This window comes from Vigna umbellata, chromosome 10 (assembly GCF_029865625.1).
Source record: "Vigna umbellata cultivar VRB3 chromosome 10, Vumbellata_1.0, whole genome shotgun sequence".
Lineage (NCBI taxonomy): Eukaryota > Viridiplantae > Streptophyta > Magnoliopsida > Fabales > Fabaceae > Vigna > Vigna umbellata.
In genome coordinates, this window is record NC_142174.1 from 7167513 (window position 1) to 7183668 (window position 16156).

General features: G+C 34.7%; 2 pseudogenes across 1 annotated transcript; both read left to right on the forward strand.

Moving 5' to 3' along the window:
- Positions 1-2666, forward strand: LOC148191774 (putative disease resistance protein At3g14460; annotated as a pseudogene).
- A 6254-nt stretch (positions 2667-8920) lies between these two features.
- On the forward strand, positions 8921-12236 carry LOC148191775 (uncharacterized; annotated as a pseudogene). The gene is made up of 5 exons (XR_015782723.1): positions 8921-9076; positions 9949-10120; positions 10369-10801; positions 10916-11711; positions 11833-12236. The product of XR_015782723.1 is annotated as an uncharacterized LOC148191775 (transcript).
- The last annotated feature ends 3920 nt before the right edge of the window (positions 12237-16156 follow it).

Below are 16156 nucleotides of genomic sequence, written 5' to 3' on the forward strand. Positions count from 1 at the left end.
CTGGATGCTGAAGATCTTGTAAAAGCATCAAAAAAAGGAAAAACTTTAGAAGAGGTTGGTCAAGATTATTTTGACGATTTGGTTTCGAGATCGTTTTTCCAATGTTCAAGTTCTCGGGATTGGGGTAATTATTTTGTGATGCATGACCTGATGCATGATCTAGCAACATTCCTTGGCGGGGAATTCTATTTCAGAGCAGATGAACATGGAAAAGAAACCAAAATTGATAGGAAGACTCGCCATTTGTCTTTTACAAGATTCGGTGATTCGGTCTCGGATACTGAAGTTCTTGACAGGGTAAAATTTTCGAGAACTTTCTTGCCGACCTATCATGAGTATTCTCCCTTTAAAAACAGAAATACACCATGCATTATAGTGTCGATGCTCAAGTACTTGAGAGTTTTATCATTCTCCAACTTACAATGTCAGCTTGTTTTACCTGATTCAATAGGTGAACTGATCCATTTGCGTTATCTAGATCTCAGTTTTACAGGTATAGAAACTCTGCCAGAGTCATTGAGCAATTTGTATAATCTACAAACTTTGAAGTTGTCTTGTTGCTTTAGGCTGACTAAGTTGCCTAGTGACATGCAAAATCTCGAAAACTTGCGTCATCTTGAAATCGGTGAGAGTTCCATAAAAGAGATGCCTAAAAGAATGGGGAAACTAAATCAATTACACACCTTGGATTTATACGTTGTGGGCAAGCATAAAGAGAATAGCATCAAAGAACTGGGAGGATTCCCAAATCTCCATGGCTGGGTTTCTATTCAGAAATTAGAAAATGTTACTAATGGTGAAGAAGCATTAGAAGCCGGGATATTGAATAAGAAGTACATTAAAACTTTAGACTTGCAATGGTCTTTATGTAACGATAGTAGCATTGACTTCCAAATTGAATTAGATGTACTCGACAAGTTACAACCTCACCAAGACCTGAAATCCCTTAGAGTAGACGGTTATAATGGAACAAGATTTCCCAAATGGGTGGAAAATGTTTCCTACCGCAACATGAAATCTCTGTTTTTAAAAAAATTGTAACAATTGTTGTATGCTTCCTTCACTTGGGCAACTACCGTCTCTCAAGCACATCCTTATTTCAAAGATGAATTCGGTGAAGACTATTGATGCAGGCTTTTGTAAGAAGGAAGATTGTTCATCTATGGCACCCTTTCCCTCCCTTGAATCTCTATATATTTTAGATATGCCTTGTTGGGAGATATGGTGTTCGGTTGATTCAAAAGCTTTTCCTGTTCTTAAGGTTCTTGAGATAAATAATTGTCCCAAACTGAAGGGAAATTTGCCAAATCACCTTCCTAGTCTGCAAACACTCAAGATCAAAAGCTGCCAGCTTCTTGTCTCTTCATTCCCAATGGCTCCCGCCCTTCGAACATTAAAGATATGTGAAAGCAACAAAGTGGAGTTACATGCGTTTCCTCAATCGGTGGAATCTATAAAAATATCGGGAAGGCCAATGGTGGAGTTCATCATGGAGGCGATCACTGACATTCCACCTACTTGCCTGAAAGAGTTGTCATTAATTGATTGTTCGTCAGCCATATCTTTTCCAGGTGATCGTCTTCCTTCATCACTGAAAACTCTGGATATCAGGGGCTTAAACAAACTGAGCTTCCCGGTGCTACATAAACATAAATTACTGGAATTCCTGTCAATAAATAATAGTTGTGATTCACTAAAGTCTTTCCCACCTGCTATCTTTCCAAATCTCACCAGTCTTAAAAAAAACTGTGAAAATCTAGAATCTCTTCTGCTCTTAGGGTCAGAGTCGTTGAAGAGTCTGAATTCTTTTGTGATTAGGGACTGCCCCAACTTTGTATCATTCCCAGGAGAAGGATTTTCTGCACCCAATTTGACTCGTTTCAATGTTTATGGTTGTGCCAAGTTGAAGTCATTGCCGCATCAGATGGGAACTCTTCTCCCAAAGATGGAATTCTTAGCATATCCAACTGCCAACAAATTGAGTGTTTTCCTGAAGGGGGTATGCCACCTAACTTGACAACAGTTACGATCAGGAATTGTGAGAAACTACTGATCAGCATAGGATGGATATCGATTGACATGGTTACCTCTCTCAAAGTTTATGGCCCATGTGATGGCATCAACGCCTTCCCAATGGAGGGATTGTTGCCTCCCTCCATTACGTCTCTGTATCTAAGTGATTTCTCAGGTCTTAATACGTTGGAGTGCAAAGGACTTGTCCATCTCACATCATTACAAGAATTGCACCTTGTAAATTGTGAAAAGCTGGAGAATATTGCGGGAGAAAGGCTGCCTGTCTCTCTAATAAAATTAAGCATAAGAGAATGTCCCTTGCTGCAAAAACGATGCCACAGAAAGGACCGTCAAATTTGGCCTAAATCTGCCATGTCCGTGGCATAAAGGTTGACGGTAGATGGATTTAGTGAGCAAGAATGATGAGCTGGTAATTCTCCTTTTTTCACTTACGTCATCAGCATATAACCATGGAAAACTATTTCTGTCAATGTTATCTTTCATCTCATGTCTTACCCTTTAACATTTAACGAGTCTTAAATTACTTAATCGTTGAGTTTGATACTTGACTGGAATTGCAAGGTTAAACGAAACCTAACCTTTTGTTTATATTTTATTTATAGTGATGTGATTTTAATTTAAACACTGCAGAAGTGAGTATTGCAATTTTTTTATTCATATTAGTTTGTCAGTGTAGTCAGTTCCAAGATTTTTCTTAGTAGTTTGTAGAGCACACACTGAAAATGCTGCGTACTCTTTAACTGCTAGCAATTTCAAATTCGCTGTTAGACATATATATGAAGTTCTGTTTTTCTAAAAATTGTAGATAAAGATGGGAGAGTGGCCGAGATAAGGGGTGGTGGGGCAGTGATCCATGGCAGTGTTATCCTACCTTAGTGTGAAATATATGTCTTTATCATTCTCTTCCATTTTGTCATGCCACGGAAGAAATCGTTTTCACTGTTTTTGGTTCAAATCCTTTAAAATATAAAAGGAGAATCATATCCAATCATCATTAAAATATAATTTTGAAATTAATCTACAATTTAATATAGATAATGTGTGGTTAACAATAATACTATTTATAACAATGAAATATCCAATTTACTGTTTTTCCTCAACTTGCATCATGTGCATAACTATAATAATTGGTAATACAAATACTATTGAATTATATTTTCAGGTTGATGTTCATGATAGTTATTATCGATAATTATAGTTCATTAAGAGGTGTTGAATATGAAATATTATAGTAAAGAAAATATTACTTAAAGATGAATATAAAAATGTTTGGGAGGGGAGGATCGTGACCTGGTTTCTTAAAAAAGAATGATTACACTCGCATCATGAAATGTTAATAGACAATGTTTAAACTACCAAAACTCGTTGTTTAATATTTTTTTAAAATAAATTTATATATATAGGTATTATGTGTTATTAACAATTCTCTAACATATGTTATATTATGTTCCAATTTAGGGGCGATATAACTGTTTGGGAACTGAAAACAAACTTAAGAATAAAGCCTTTTTGTTTTTGGAGTTTTTTTAATGTAAAATTATCTGTTAAATAGTGGTAATTAATTTTATTTAACTTTCACATAATTTTTTAAGTATAATTTGTATTTATTGTTTATTTTATTAGAGATTTTATCTTCATTATTTATCATAAGCAAAAAATTTAGTTTTTTCTTAAGATATATGCAAAAAGAAAAAGTCTCCAAATTCATGAATTAAAAAGTACTGAAAAACAAAATCGAACAAAACAAACACATTTCTAATTCTAATGCAAATTCAATAAATAGAATAAAAATAATAAAACAGAGATAAAAAAACATATGCAACAGAAATAAGAATAAAAAAAATTAGTAAACACAAACAAAATGAGATTAAAGAAGTGAATTCTACCAAAATCCAAAAAAAAGAAAAACTCTACATGAGAAGTCATAAAGATGAAAGAAATAAATAAAAATAAAAATTAATTATAAGAGAATAAAATAACTAATCACTCTCTTTCTACTCAAGAAAATTATAATTTATGGAAAATAGGTTTTAGTTCAGTAAATATAATTTTTAATACAAATAAAAATTAACATACATTCACTACAAAAATATACAATTTTTTCGGGGTTTAATTTTTCATTTCCGACGGTTTTAATCTCTGGAAAGTAGGTTACCCAGGGTTAGAAAAACCTTTGGGAAAATTTGTGTCGCTAAATAATTACTGGGGGTTTATAAAAAAACCACCGGTATTAGCAGGGGTTTTGCCAAAATCGTCGGTTTTAGTGGGGGTTTTTGTCCAAAACCCTCGGTATTAGCAGGGATTTTGCCCAAAACTGCCGGTATTAATGAGAGTTTTACCCAAAATCGCCAGTATTAGTTGAGGTTTTGTCCAAACCGACGGAACTAATCGGGGTTAAGCAAAACTGCTGGTAATTGTTGAGTTTACATAGTTAGGGTTTCCAAAACCGCCAGAAATGTAACTAATTTATTTATTTTATTATTCAAAGGATTTGATTATCATAAGTAAACCAAAATTAAATGTAAACATTAAATATAAACCAAAGTATTATTATATAAATGGTAAACATTAGAAATACAAATAATGTTTCCTAAAAATTAAAATAAACATGTTATGAATAATCATTAGTAAAAAATATGTTTTTTAACTCGTCTAATAAGCTTCAGTTTAAGGAAAATCGAAGCCTATCAAAACGCGATGATATTGTTGTAATTAATCCGAACTTATAGGCATCGATTCCCTTTAACCCGAGGCATAAAGGGGCTATGACCTCGGTTAATAAGACACCTGAAGCCTAAAATGTACACCTGTCCACCAGCAGTAGAAGCTTTTTGGCTGTCACATCATTAAAGGGAGATATTACCTCGGTTGTTCCTCGAACCGAGACAGAAATACCTGCTCATCCTCTCTGCAAACACCTATTACACCTGCTATGCCGCTGCTACGCCTACATCGGTTGGCCTAGGAATCGAGGTCGTTGGTCGACCTAAGGCATTGGTTGGCCTAGGAACCGAGGTCGTTGGTCGACCTAAGACATCGGTTCACATAGGAACCGAGGTTGTTGGTCCTGCATCTCCTGACATTTATGATTTCAGAACGTTCTATACTTTTTTTCCAACACTTTATACCTCGGTGTTCTCTTCTAACCGATGCCATATTGTGGTATTACCTCGAGTTTTTGGATAACCGAGGTAGTAGCTCTTCTTAATTTCTAAACTTAACCTACTCACCTTTCATTTGCGTGGCCTAACAACTTCTTCTTCCTCGTGCTCTCCCTTTCTTCCTCTACAGTTTCGTCCACCACTACCACTCCTTGCCTCGTTGCGTCGCCCCCTGTGCTGCCAGTGCTCGCGCCTGCCTCCTTCTTGCCAGTGCTCGTGCCTGCCTCTTCCTTATGTCGTCGCGCCATTGGTGCCTCGTCGTTGCTGCCTGCGGTGCTTCCTCCAACGACTCCACTCGCCGTTGCTGCCTTTGCCACTACTGCCTCCGCGGTTGCTGCCTCTACGACTATACTACCTCCACTGCTGTTTCAATCTTGTTGCCTGCATTGAGGTTGGTTGATTGTGTTTTTTGCTGTGTTTGATAATAATTGGTGGAGGCAGAAAGAGAAGCAAAGTAAGAAACATCTCAAATGCTACAATTGTGGCAAAAGGGGGCATGTCAAGAAAGAATGTTGGCACGAGAAGAGTGGAAGAAAGAACTCTGATGCATCAACCTCACAAGGTTGTATGGCAAATACATCAAAGGATGAAGATATTCTGTGAGAAAGAGGGGAGATTTGGTAAGTCATAAAAGCTCAGAAGATCATGACATGTGCTTATGGGAGATACATTGTAGAAAGCTAATGCAATGGTTGCATTGACAAGTCAAGAAGAAACGGTGTTGACGTGACATCGTACTTGGACACATGTCAAAGTGAAGTTTGCAGGACAGAACGTAATCTGTACTCGGGCTTGAGAAGGTTGTTTTACCTTAATGCGAGCACTGTGTGATAAGCCAACAACATAGATCGAAGTTTGCAAGTTTGACTACCAGAAAAGAAAACACAAGAAGACTTGGTTCATTCTGATGTAAGGGAATCACCGGAGTTATTCCTAGGAGGAGCAAAGTTTATTCTAGGAGTTTGTGGGTGTATTCCAGGAGTTTATGAGTGTATTCCAAGAGTTTGTGGGTGTATTACATCAAGATGAAGTAAAATGTGTTGTTATTACTAGTTCAAGAAAACCAAAGCACGAGTAGGGCTTGAAAGTGGAAAGAATGAAGTGCTTGGGCTATGCTAACAATGTGAAGGGGTATTGCTTGTGAGTTCCACCGCTCACAAGGTTATTGTTAAGCAAGAATGAAATGATGCTCCAACCAAAAGGCTTTGAAGAGCAACAAAACTTGGTTTGCAGGTTGAACAAATCTCTGTACGGTCTAAAGCAGGCGCCAATGTGTTGGTGTAAGAGATTTGATTCCTTCATCATTAGCCTCGGATACAACAGACTAAGTTCAGACCATTGTACTTATTACAATAGGTTTAATGAAAATGATTTATCATTTTGTTGTTATATGTGGATGACATGTTGGTGATAGGCCCCAACAAAGCTCCAATCCAAGAACTGAAGGCATAATTGGCTAGGGAGTTTGATATGAAGGACTTAGAACCGACAAACAAGATTTTAGGGATGCAAATTCACCGAGATAGAAAAAGATAGGAAGATTTGACTTTCTCAGAAGTAAAACTTACTGAAAGTCTTGCGGCGCTTCAACATGCGAGAGTGCAAGCCAGTTTTACCCCATCTCCTATCAATTATCCTCAAGTATGAGTCCTAGCAGTGAAGTGGAGAGGATGGAAAAGTCTCGAGTACCGTATGCATCGGTGGTGGACAACCTTATAATTGCTATGATGTGCACAAGACCAAACATTGCACAAGCAGTGGGAATGATTAGTAGGTTCGTGGTAGGTTTAGGTGGAGAGCAGTGAAATATTGATCAGGTGTTGCATTGCGTTTCGAAGAATCAGAATTTGGTGTCAAAGGTTATTGGCAGATTTATGTAAATTCAATTCTACTGAAGTTTATCGAAAGAACAAGCAACACGAAGGCAAAAATGGTGTGAATATTTGATTAGTTTCATCAAAATCTTCAAGTAGGAGATTGTGAGGAATGAAGTCCCACATTGGTGGGAACTTCTAAAAGGTTATGGCTTGGTGGCTATAAAAGAAATCCCTTGTCCCATTTGTTACTCATCACATTCTCTCCTATTCTCTCATTTCTTGTATTCTCATAATTTTGAGAAGTTTTGTATTGAAAGAGAAAGATGCTGTAAATTTCTTCCACCAATATAAAATTTCTATTTTTGCCTATTGTCAGTATTTTCTCTTCTCTATTTAAGTTGTGTGTGCTTGTGCTGTATGACTGATACCCAACAGATTTTAGTAATTTTGTCTATAATATTTTAGTCTAATTTTATTAATAATGTCACTTTGTCATTGATTGATGAGTTTATTTGTATTTATTTGTTTCAAGAATTAAGTGGTCAAATTGAAGATATGGAAGAAAAAACATAAATCTTGGAGTGTTATTTTTAGAAGAATTATTTTAAAATTACTTATATTTGGATATATGTTTTACTACTAATTTGAATATATGTTTTAACTTCTTTTTTAATTATCATTTACTTGGATATATGTTTTAATTATTATTTAATTTTGCAATTTAATTTGAAAACTTATAAAGTAATTTTTTTAAAATATTCGCGGGTTGAAAATGGGATCCAACGGGTATCCACGGGTTGAAAAAAATCCGCGAATTTTTTTTATGAGAGTATCCAATAAATAGTGGGTACAATTTTGTTATGCAGATCGGATTACGGAATATGTACTATCCATGTCCGACTCGACCCGTTGACATTCTTATCTGTACAGGTAAAAAGAACCCAACATACAAACGAATACTATTCATGTATGCATTTAATACATTAGACATTCATTAAGGTCTATACATGGTAGTTGTTTGAAGTAACCATTAGCTTTTAGAATAACATTTATTTATATATATAAAACGTTTAGCATGTTTATTCTAGATGGTTTATTTTAATAGATAAAAGTTACTAAACGATCTTTTCTTAATGTAGCTGCTGTGATATTATTTAACTATTAATACAACTTTACAAATTTAGTGTACCACAATTAATACATTACTCCTCTAATTCCAATGAAGCTCAAAATAATTGAAATCCTAAATTCAATCAATATCACACGACCAAAATTTCACCAATAATTACTTTTATACTCAAATATAAAAACAGAATTACAGCTCAAGTTAGTTTTTCTTACTAAATACTTACTCGTACTTTGAGATAGAGAAAGAATGAGACAAGAGAAGAAAAAGAAAGAAAAAGAAAAAGAAAAAGAAAAAGACAAGATACTGGGCCAAATGTCTCATATTTTCCACTTGTGGTGTTCAGATGGTGGGTCTGGTGACAGCCAAGCCAACGATAATGTGTTGAATTGGTAATTAATCATTGAGGTTCCTCCACCAACCAATGGTTGTAAGCACATTGCCCTTTTCATAGTACAAAATATAATTGGTACAAGAGAAACGGTAGACAAAATTTATAAAATATTTTTTTTTGTGTATATAAGATTATAAAACTTTGTAATTCAACAATGATACTATTTATTTCTATTTTTAAGGTGTCACTAGAGACATGAAAATCAAAACTAAATGTATTTTGCTTACATGTCTATTAATTAGTTCCTATGCAGGCCTTTTCTAAGATTAAAAAGATATTTTTATTTACTTGTGTACATTATATAAAATATTATGACACCATTTCGAAATTAAAATTTGAATTTTGGGTTATAATAAAACATGTTGTCCTTAAAGATTAATTAAATATCTATCGGGATGTGGAATGTATATAATTGTAAAGCATTTTACAGTTTACTTTCGAAGTTTTAGTCATCTCTATGGGGCTTTAGGTCAACGTCCGTTTCAAGGTTCTAAACTCTCGCAGATATGTGCTGAACTCTTTCCGTGGCCTTCGGAGGAAACAGGTTCTCCGACGACTTTAACATACTTATGTTTACAGTTCAACATTTCATACCAAACTTTCCTTATTCCGTAAAACACATAGTGGAATGTTTTATCTGATTCGTATTAGATGAATTTTGGAGTTACAGGAAACAAATGCTTTTTGGTTGATTTCCCTCTTCTGATGAATTCTCTCATTTACAGCTTAAATCCAGTGATTCTATATGAGTTTGTATATATTTAGAATGATTCTTTCATCTATCATAAACTTATTCTCTACATTTCTCAGTTGATCATCTCTCCATTACTTTTCAAGTTTTTCTGTCTCTTCCTCTCTGTAAAAGCAATGTATTTTTTATGATTACTTAAACACGGGGGGTTTTATTCTTGCCCCCTAATCAAAGTCTCTCCGGATCGGTTGTGCTGTTGGCACTCAATTTTTTTTTCTTTTTTCTGGAGTTATTTAGTTGTAATGTTAAGTATTTATATTTCTTCAATGGTGAGTGAGTTCATGGGAGTGTGGGTTGAAGGAGTTGACTCAATTTATCTCCTTCTATTTTAGAAAAACTTTTAAGAATGTAATTATAATCCAAAAGAAATTGGATCTGAAAACGGAACTTGCTTTAACAAATTTTAGAACTTCAGATTGAAAAGCATCTTTAGAAGAACCAAAATATACCTTTCTCTTCGCAGCTTCCTTAATACTAAGAGCATACATAACCCTCTCATCACGTTTACTTATCCCTTAAAAATAGACCCACAAGTATAATTGTTAAAAATATCGCGTAGGGAACGCAACCCAAGCAAAGATTGAGTTGAAGTATAAGAAATTTCACCAAAATCGTACATGTTTTGTTAGATTAATGGGTTAATGTTGTTTAGTTTTATGTTTCAGTAATGTCTTCCAACAAAGAGGTAACAATCCCTTTGAAATATTGGGTGGACGATAAAAGAAATCGTGTGATTGTAGCGGAAGCAAGTGGGGAATTCGTAGATGTTCTCTTCAGTTTCCTTACCCTTCCATTGGGAACTATCATCCGCCTTTTGGACACCTTGGACCATGTAGAGCGTGTGAACACCTCTGAAGAACAGGGGCGTGACAACGGCTCTGAACAAGAAGGGCGCAACAACGGTTCTGAACAACAAGAAGGGCGCGACAACGGCTCTGAACAACAAGAAGGACCTCAGAACACCTCTGAACAACAACAAAGGCGTGACAACACCTCTAAACAAGAAGAAGGAACTGGTTGCATCAATAATATGTGCCAGAGTTTTAAGGATATGTTGGGGCTTCGCAACAGATCTGAACAACAAGTTGGCTTGGTTGCATCAACGAGCTGTACAAGAGTGTTAATAATTTGAAGACTGATGTTTTTAGGAACACGATCTGCCAGAAAATGTTACATTCTCCGCGCAACCCCTTAGAGAGCTCTTGCCAGAGGCTAAAAGTGAAAGTGGATGATTCAGAACCCACAAAGTATTTCATGTGTCATAACTGTGCAAAAAAAGGAAGTAATTTGTTGGTGAGCTCGTTTTGTGATGTAAAGTGCGACTGCGACGCATTGATGAGGAAAGAAATAGAACTGCTGGAAGAGGCTACTGGTGACGATGGCGTTTTTGTTAAAGGAAAGGCCATGTTCTTCATCTATGATAACTTGACAGTGCGCCGAAGCTCTCCAAGTGAATTCATTAAACCTGGACAGAAAAAACTAGAAGACTATAAAGAAGACTTTCTTGACAGAGAAAAGGTAATATTTATGAGGAAGCGCTTGCACGAATTTTTTATGTTTCAAGAATGATAGTCCAATATTAGATAGTAGGAGTTTCAAGTTTATGGTAATCTTTTACTTATCTTCTTTCAGATACTTAAGATACTGAAGCAAGCATTAACCTCCAAAACCCCTCTTAGTGATGTATTATTGGGAAACACAACATCCAAGCGATCGGTCTCTTTCTCACGAGTTATTGGCTCAACTCATTCCAAAGATTATTTAGAAATCAAGGTAATGGTGAGTAAATCAAAAAACAAGATTGAATTTGTTGAAGCAGACGGGGATTTTGTCGATTTTCTGGCCAGCTTCCTCACAACACCTCTTGGATCTGTTCTGAACCTTAAGAATAACAAACTGTCCTGCTGGCCCATACCACTTCTTGCATCTATTCTGAAGCTTAGGAATGGCAAATTGTCCTTAGGAAGCATTCGTAACTTGTACAAAAGTGTGAAGAATCTGGATCCGTCGTGGTTCATAGAGTCATCGAACAAATCCTTGCTGAATCCCAAGGTGGCTCCTTATTTTGGTTGTGAGAGAAATCCACTATCAAATTCAAGTCAAGATGACACCGCCAAATATTGGTATGGCCTTGGAGAAATGAAAAATGAGAAGGGTCGTATCATCTGTGAAAAGAGAATGATTTCAAAGAAACATGATATGCTACAACAGCCCAAAGATATCAAAATGTTGGACCCAAGATCTTCAGATAGAAAAAAAAAGATGGTGTGGGATTTATGAAGAGGCCTTGTCTATTTGTTGTGTGGGATAATCTGCAATTGTCACCGTTGACATCTATCAGTCTTCCAATTTCATTTCGTGATTCGGATAATCTCCTGTCTACTGATTTGGAGGAACATCTGCTGAAAATCAAGAAGTCAAAGGTAAGGTTCACAATCCACTCTTGACGATTGTTCTTTCGATATTGGTTTAAGAAAATCTGATTGATACTATGGTTTTATTTAACATTTGTCTAATTATATAAATTTGTCAGGCAATAAACCTTTCAGGGCTTCTTTGACCTCTGACAAAGGTGCTTTTACTCGGAGCCTATCCTGCCTATTGTGGAAGTGGAGACTTCAAAGACTCATTCCATTGTGGGGTTGGTGGAGAAACAAGAGAAACAAAAAGCGCGAGAAAAGAAAAAGACGAAAAACTGAGAAATATATCAAGTTAAATGAAAAGAAAGAGAAAAAGAAACAAGAAATAAGTGCGGTAGAAACTAAAAAGAAGAAGGAAGAGATTAACGATAATCCAGTGCAGAAGACAAAGGAAGAAGTCAAAGCCTAAACTTTAGGGTGATAAGTGATTAAGGTGACATAGAACAATGCTGCAATATATTTTGGTGTAAGAAATAGTTGTGTTTAATTGATTTGATGATCATTTAATATTTATATTTCTCTTGTTTTATGGATGTCCTTATAATGTTCAATAATTGTACGAGTATAATTTTAGGTTGTGATATTAGTACAACTAGAAATCTTTGAGCTAACTACTCTCTCTCCATGTTGGGAAGAGATAGAGATAATGGGTATGTTCATAATAATAGCTGTAATCATTGCATAGTTAAGTAGGGTGCCTCTATCTGTCACTTTGCATGGTATTGGTTGGTTATTTTAGAGGTGAATTAAGACTATCTACCATTATACAACATCAGTTGAAAAGGCAAGGGCAGTGCACTAAAAATAGGGTATATTGGTAGCATATATATATATATATTTCACCAACATTATAATTTATTGAAAACCTTAACTAATAGTATTAATGACTTATCTTTTCAAACTATTTTTTATTATACAATCTGTAAGAACCTAGAAAATAGAGTATTAGAGTATATAGGTGTATTAAAATAATGAGATGAACATTTTATTTTAAAATAACCTTATAATATAAATATAACTTGAATGTGGTAATGTGCAAATTGATGATCTGTGTAATTAAACATGATTGGATGTTGTGTAATCTGTAATTGGCGGTGTGAAAGGTTTAAAATATGTTAGGAAGGTGTTTAGTTTGAAAGTGAAGTGATCTATAATTGTTTTAAATCATTTGTGAGGAAGTGTAGTAGTGAAAATGAGAAGTAGAGGTTAGATGCTCAATTGTTTAGTTGGAGTAGCTTTAGCAAGTCAAATGTGACTTGCTTGAGTTCTTAAAGTGGACAAAATTGTGTCAAAAGTGGTATAAGGGATTTTGAGTCCATAAGTTGTGATTTTTGAGGTTTTGAAGTAGAAATTGATCCATAAACACTTTAGATTGATGTTAGAAAGGTTTAGGAACGTTTAGTTAAGTCTAATTAGGTGTATAATACAAATTAGGATGGTTAGAAGTTGGAAAAAATAGTTAGAATTGGTAAACTTGGATTGTGGTTTTATCACATAAAAACATCCAGTATGCATACAGTAGATATAAACTCAATTTTGATCATAGAAGTATGCAAACCAAACAACATATCATCATATGTATCAATCATAAAGAAACATTTACATATCAACATATGTATCAATCACAAATACACAATTCTGTTGTTGTTATGAAAACATATATGTGTTTTTACAATCAATGTGTTGTCATCATCAAAAATCAAACACATCAGGGATTTGGTTGAGCACTTATATTGCTCCTCCTATCAACAATCTCCTCCTGTTTTAATTATGCACAACCATGATGTACAATGCACAACCAGAAATTATTTTCAAACATTTATATTCAGACACATAGTCACATATATTTTATCTATTAATCCAACATTCATAATGTCAATTATCTCTCTTGTTAATTCAATCAGGATTAACAAACAATTTCAACTATCTCTCTCCCCCTTTGGACATTAGCAAAAAGGTATCAGAGTATATATTTGATGCAAGAGACTGTAAATCTTGCAGAGATACATCAAAATGTATATGTATGAAATAAAATGATGATCCCACTGTCAATTATCAGTAGTTCAATTTTTTTCAATTTCTCCCCTATTAATTTGTAGAAAAGCTAACAGTAATGGATTTAATCAATCAGAGTATAAATTACCGATAAAGTTTTAAGAATATATCAGATGTAATCAAACATGTATCAGATATGATCAAGCATATATAAGAGTAAAACAGTTAGTGCTTGAATGCCAACGTATTTTATGTTTGTGAAACATTTAAGAATACACATGTTCATTAACAACAAATGTAAAATGATAAGTATCAGAATGTACGACCAGATATATCATCAAAATTAGTGGTTCAAACTAAATGATTTAACAATTAGAAATGTTCAAACCACATTCACACAATTTTATTTATTTTGTTAGAAAAGAAGTTCCTTGTTTCTCTTACCAGGGGGGGCAGGGGGTGAATTGGTGATCAATAAAAACAATTTATTTTTCAATCTTTTCAGAAACTTAGAATGATCTTTAATCTATCTTTAAATCCAAGCAATGAAGCGCATGCAATGAAAGTAAACGAGATAAGGAGAGAAACAAAAACACAGGGTTTATATTGGTCTGGCCTCAATGCCTACATCCACTGTCCTTTCAATCAACTTAAGATTGAAAGCCAATTGCACTATATTTTACAACAAGGCTTCACAACGACCAATCTATCAAAATATAAACCACCTCTCTAACTCACTAATCTAATATACCCAATAACAAAGCTCTACAGCAAGAACAATCCTCTTCTATAGTCACCCTTTCAGACACCTCTCAAAGTACAAAGAACTCCTCCCTCTTCTTCCTGGCCGCACGCACAAGGAACAACACAATCCAAGATTGCTAATAAACGAAATCTGATCAGTAAAAAGTACACCTCGGTAGTGTAGTAGGTAATTAGCAGTGAAAACCAAATATGTTCTTTAAGAAACTTTCAAGATTATCAACTTCTGTATACCTTGTTTCTTGGAGCATCTCAACACACCTATAATTCTTTTCTCAATTCACAAATATCAGATATGAAAGTTAAGAATGATCAAAAGTCTTGAGAGTAGTGTGCAATGCATCAATTTATAGTTTTCTCATAACAAACTCAATTCAATCGATTACTTAAGTAATGTAATCGTTTACATTATTTACAGTCACTACAAAAAAGAAGGGCATTACCGAAGGCCAAAAGCCCTCGAAAACAGCCCAAAACCGTCGGTAAAAGGTAATTATCGAAGGCTTATCGACGGCCAAAGGTAATTACCGAAGGGCAAAAGCTTTCGGTAATTACCGAAGGGCTAAAGCCTTCGGTAATTTCCGAAGGGCGAATTTTCTGCTATCTAGTAACCAATTATGGTGCAGATCCTAAAACAGCAAATCCTAATTTACATATGTTTTCACGAAAGAAAAAAACTCAACTATTCACGAAAGAAAAGATACCTACAATATAAATCAAGAATATAAATCAAGAACTACTCCTAAGCCTAATACTGGAAAGTACAAGTGGAAATTAAAGGAACAAAAACAAACTTATCCAGATGCATAACAAAAACTATCCTAACAAAAACAAACTTACCCAGATGCATAACAAAAACAAACTTTTCTAGGGGCTGGTACAGCAACCTTTTGGCGACTATAACCTCCACCCTGTACACGAGAGAAGAGATGCATCAACAATCTGCTCACTCTATGGCTCTGTTTGGGTTACAAGTAAATTAAAGAGGAAAAAAATAGGAAAAATAGAAATAAATAAAATAGAAGAATATTTTGTTTGAACAGATAGAAATAAGGTAAAAGTAAAAATAATTCTTGTTTGAATGAATGTAAGTGTAAGGAAAAGATAAATAAATATGTTTAATTAAAAATTAAGTTTAAATAAAAAGTAATACTTTAACATTAGTTCTTGAGACAATAAATACATTACCAGCAGATATATCATATATACAGCAACTAAAACAAAACAAGCATAATCAAAGTTAATTAATTAATTGCCTAAAAATATTGGTAGCAAATCAAGTGGACACATGTCTCCTTACAAATTTGGCAGCCAAAGCTTGCAGATCAATTCTTGGAATGAGCTTAACTGTAACCTTTTTCCTGGTATTATTTACAGCCACCACCTACAAAAACCATAATTAATAGAAGGAACGATGCATTCCACAAGTTGAATAGCAAAAATAAAACAAAAAACATTATTTTTGCAATCATGCAGTACCTGTGCTAAATCCCCTTTGTAACTACCACCTTTTATTCGAGCCCACATACCCTTAGAAATTTCAGGGGTTCTATTTCTAACAGAAAAAAGATGATAGACCTCACTATTTGGTACTAGAGCTACTCGAGTAACATAGATTCCGGGAATCCCTTGACATGCCTGAAACCATAAATTAATAACAAATGTGAACAGAATCAGCCTATGGTAGAAATGTTTC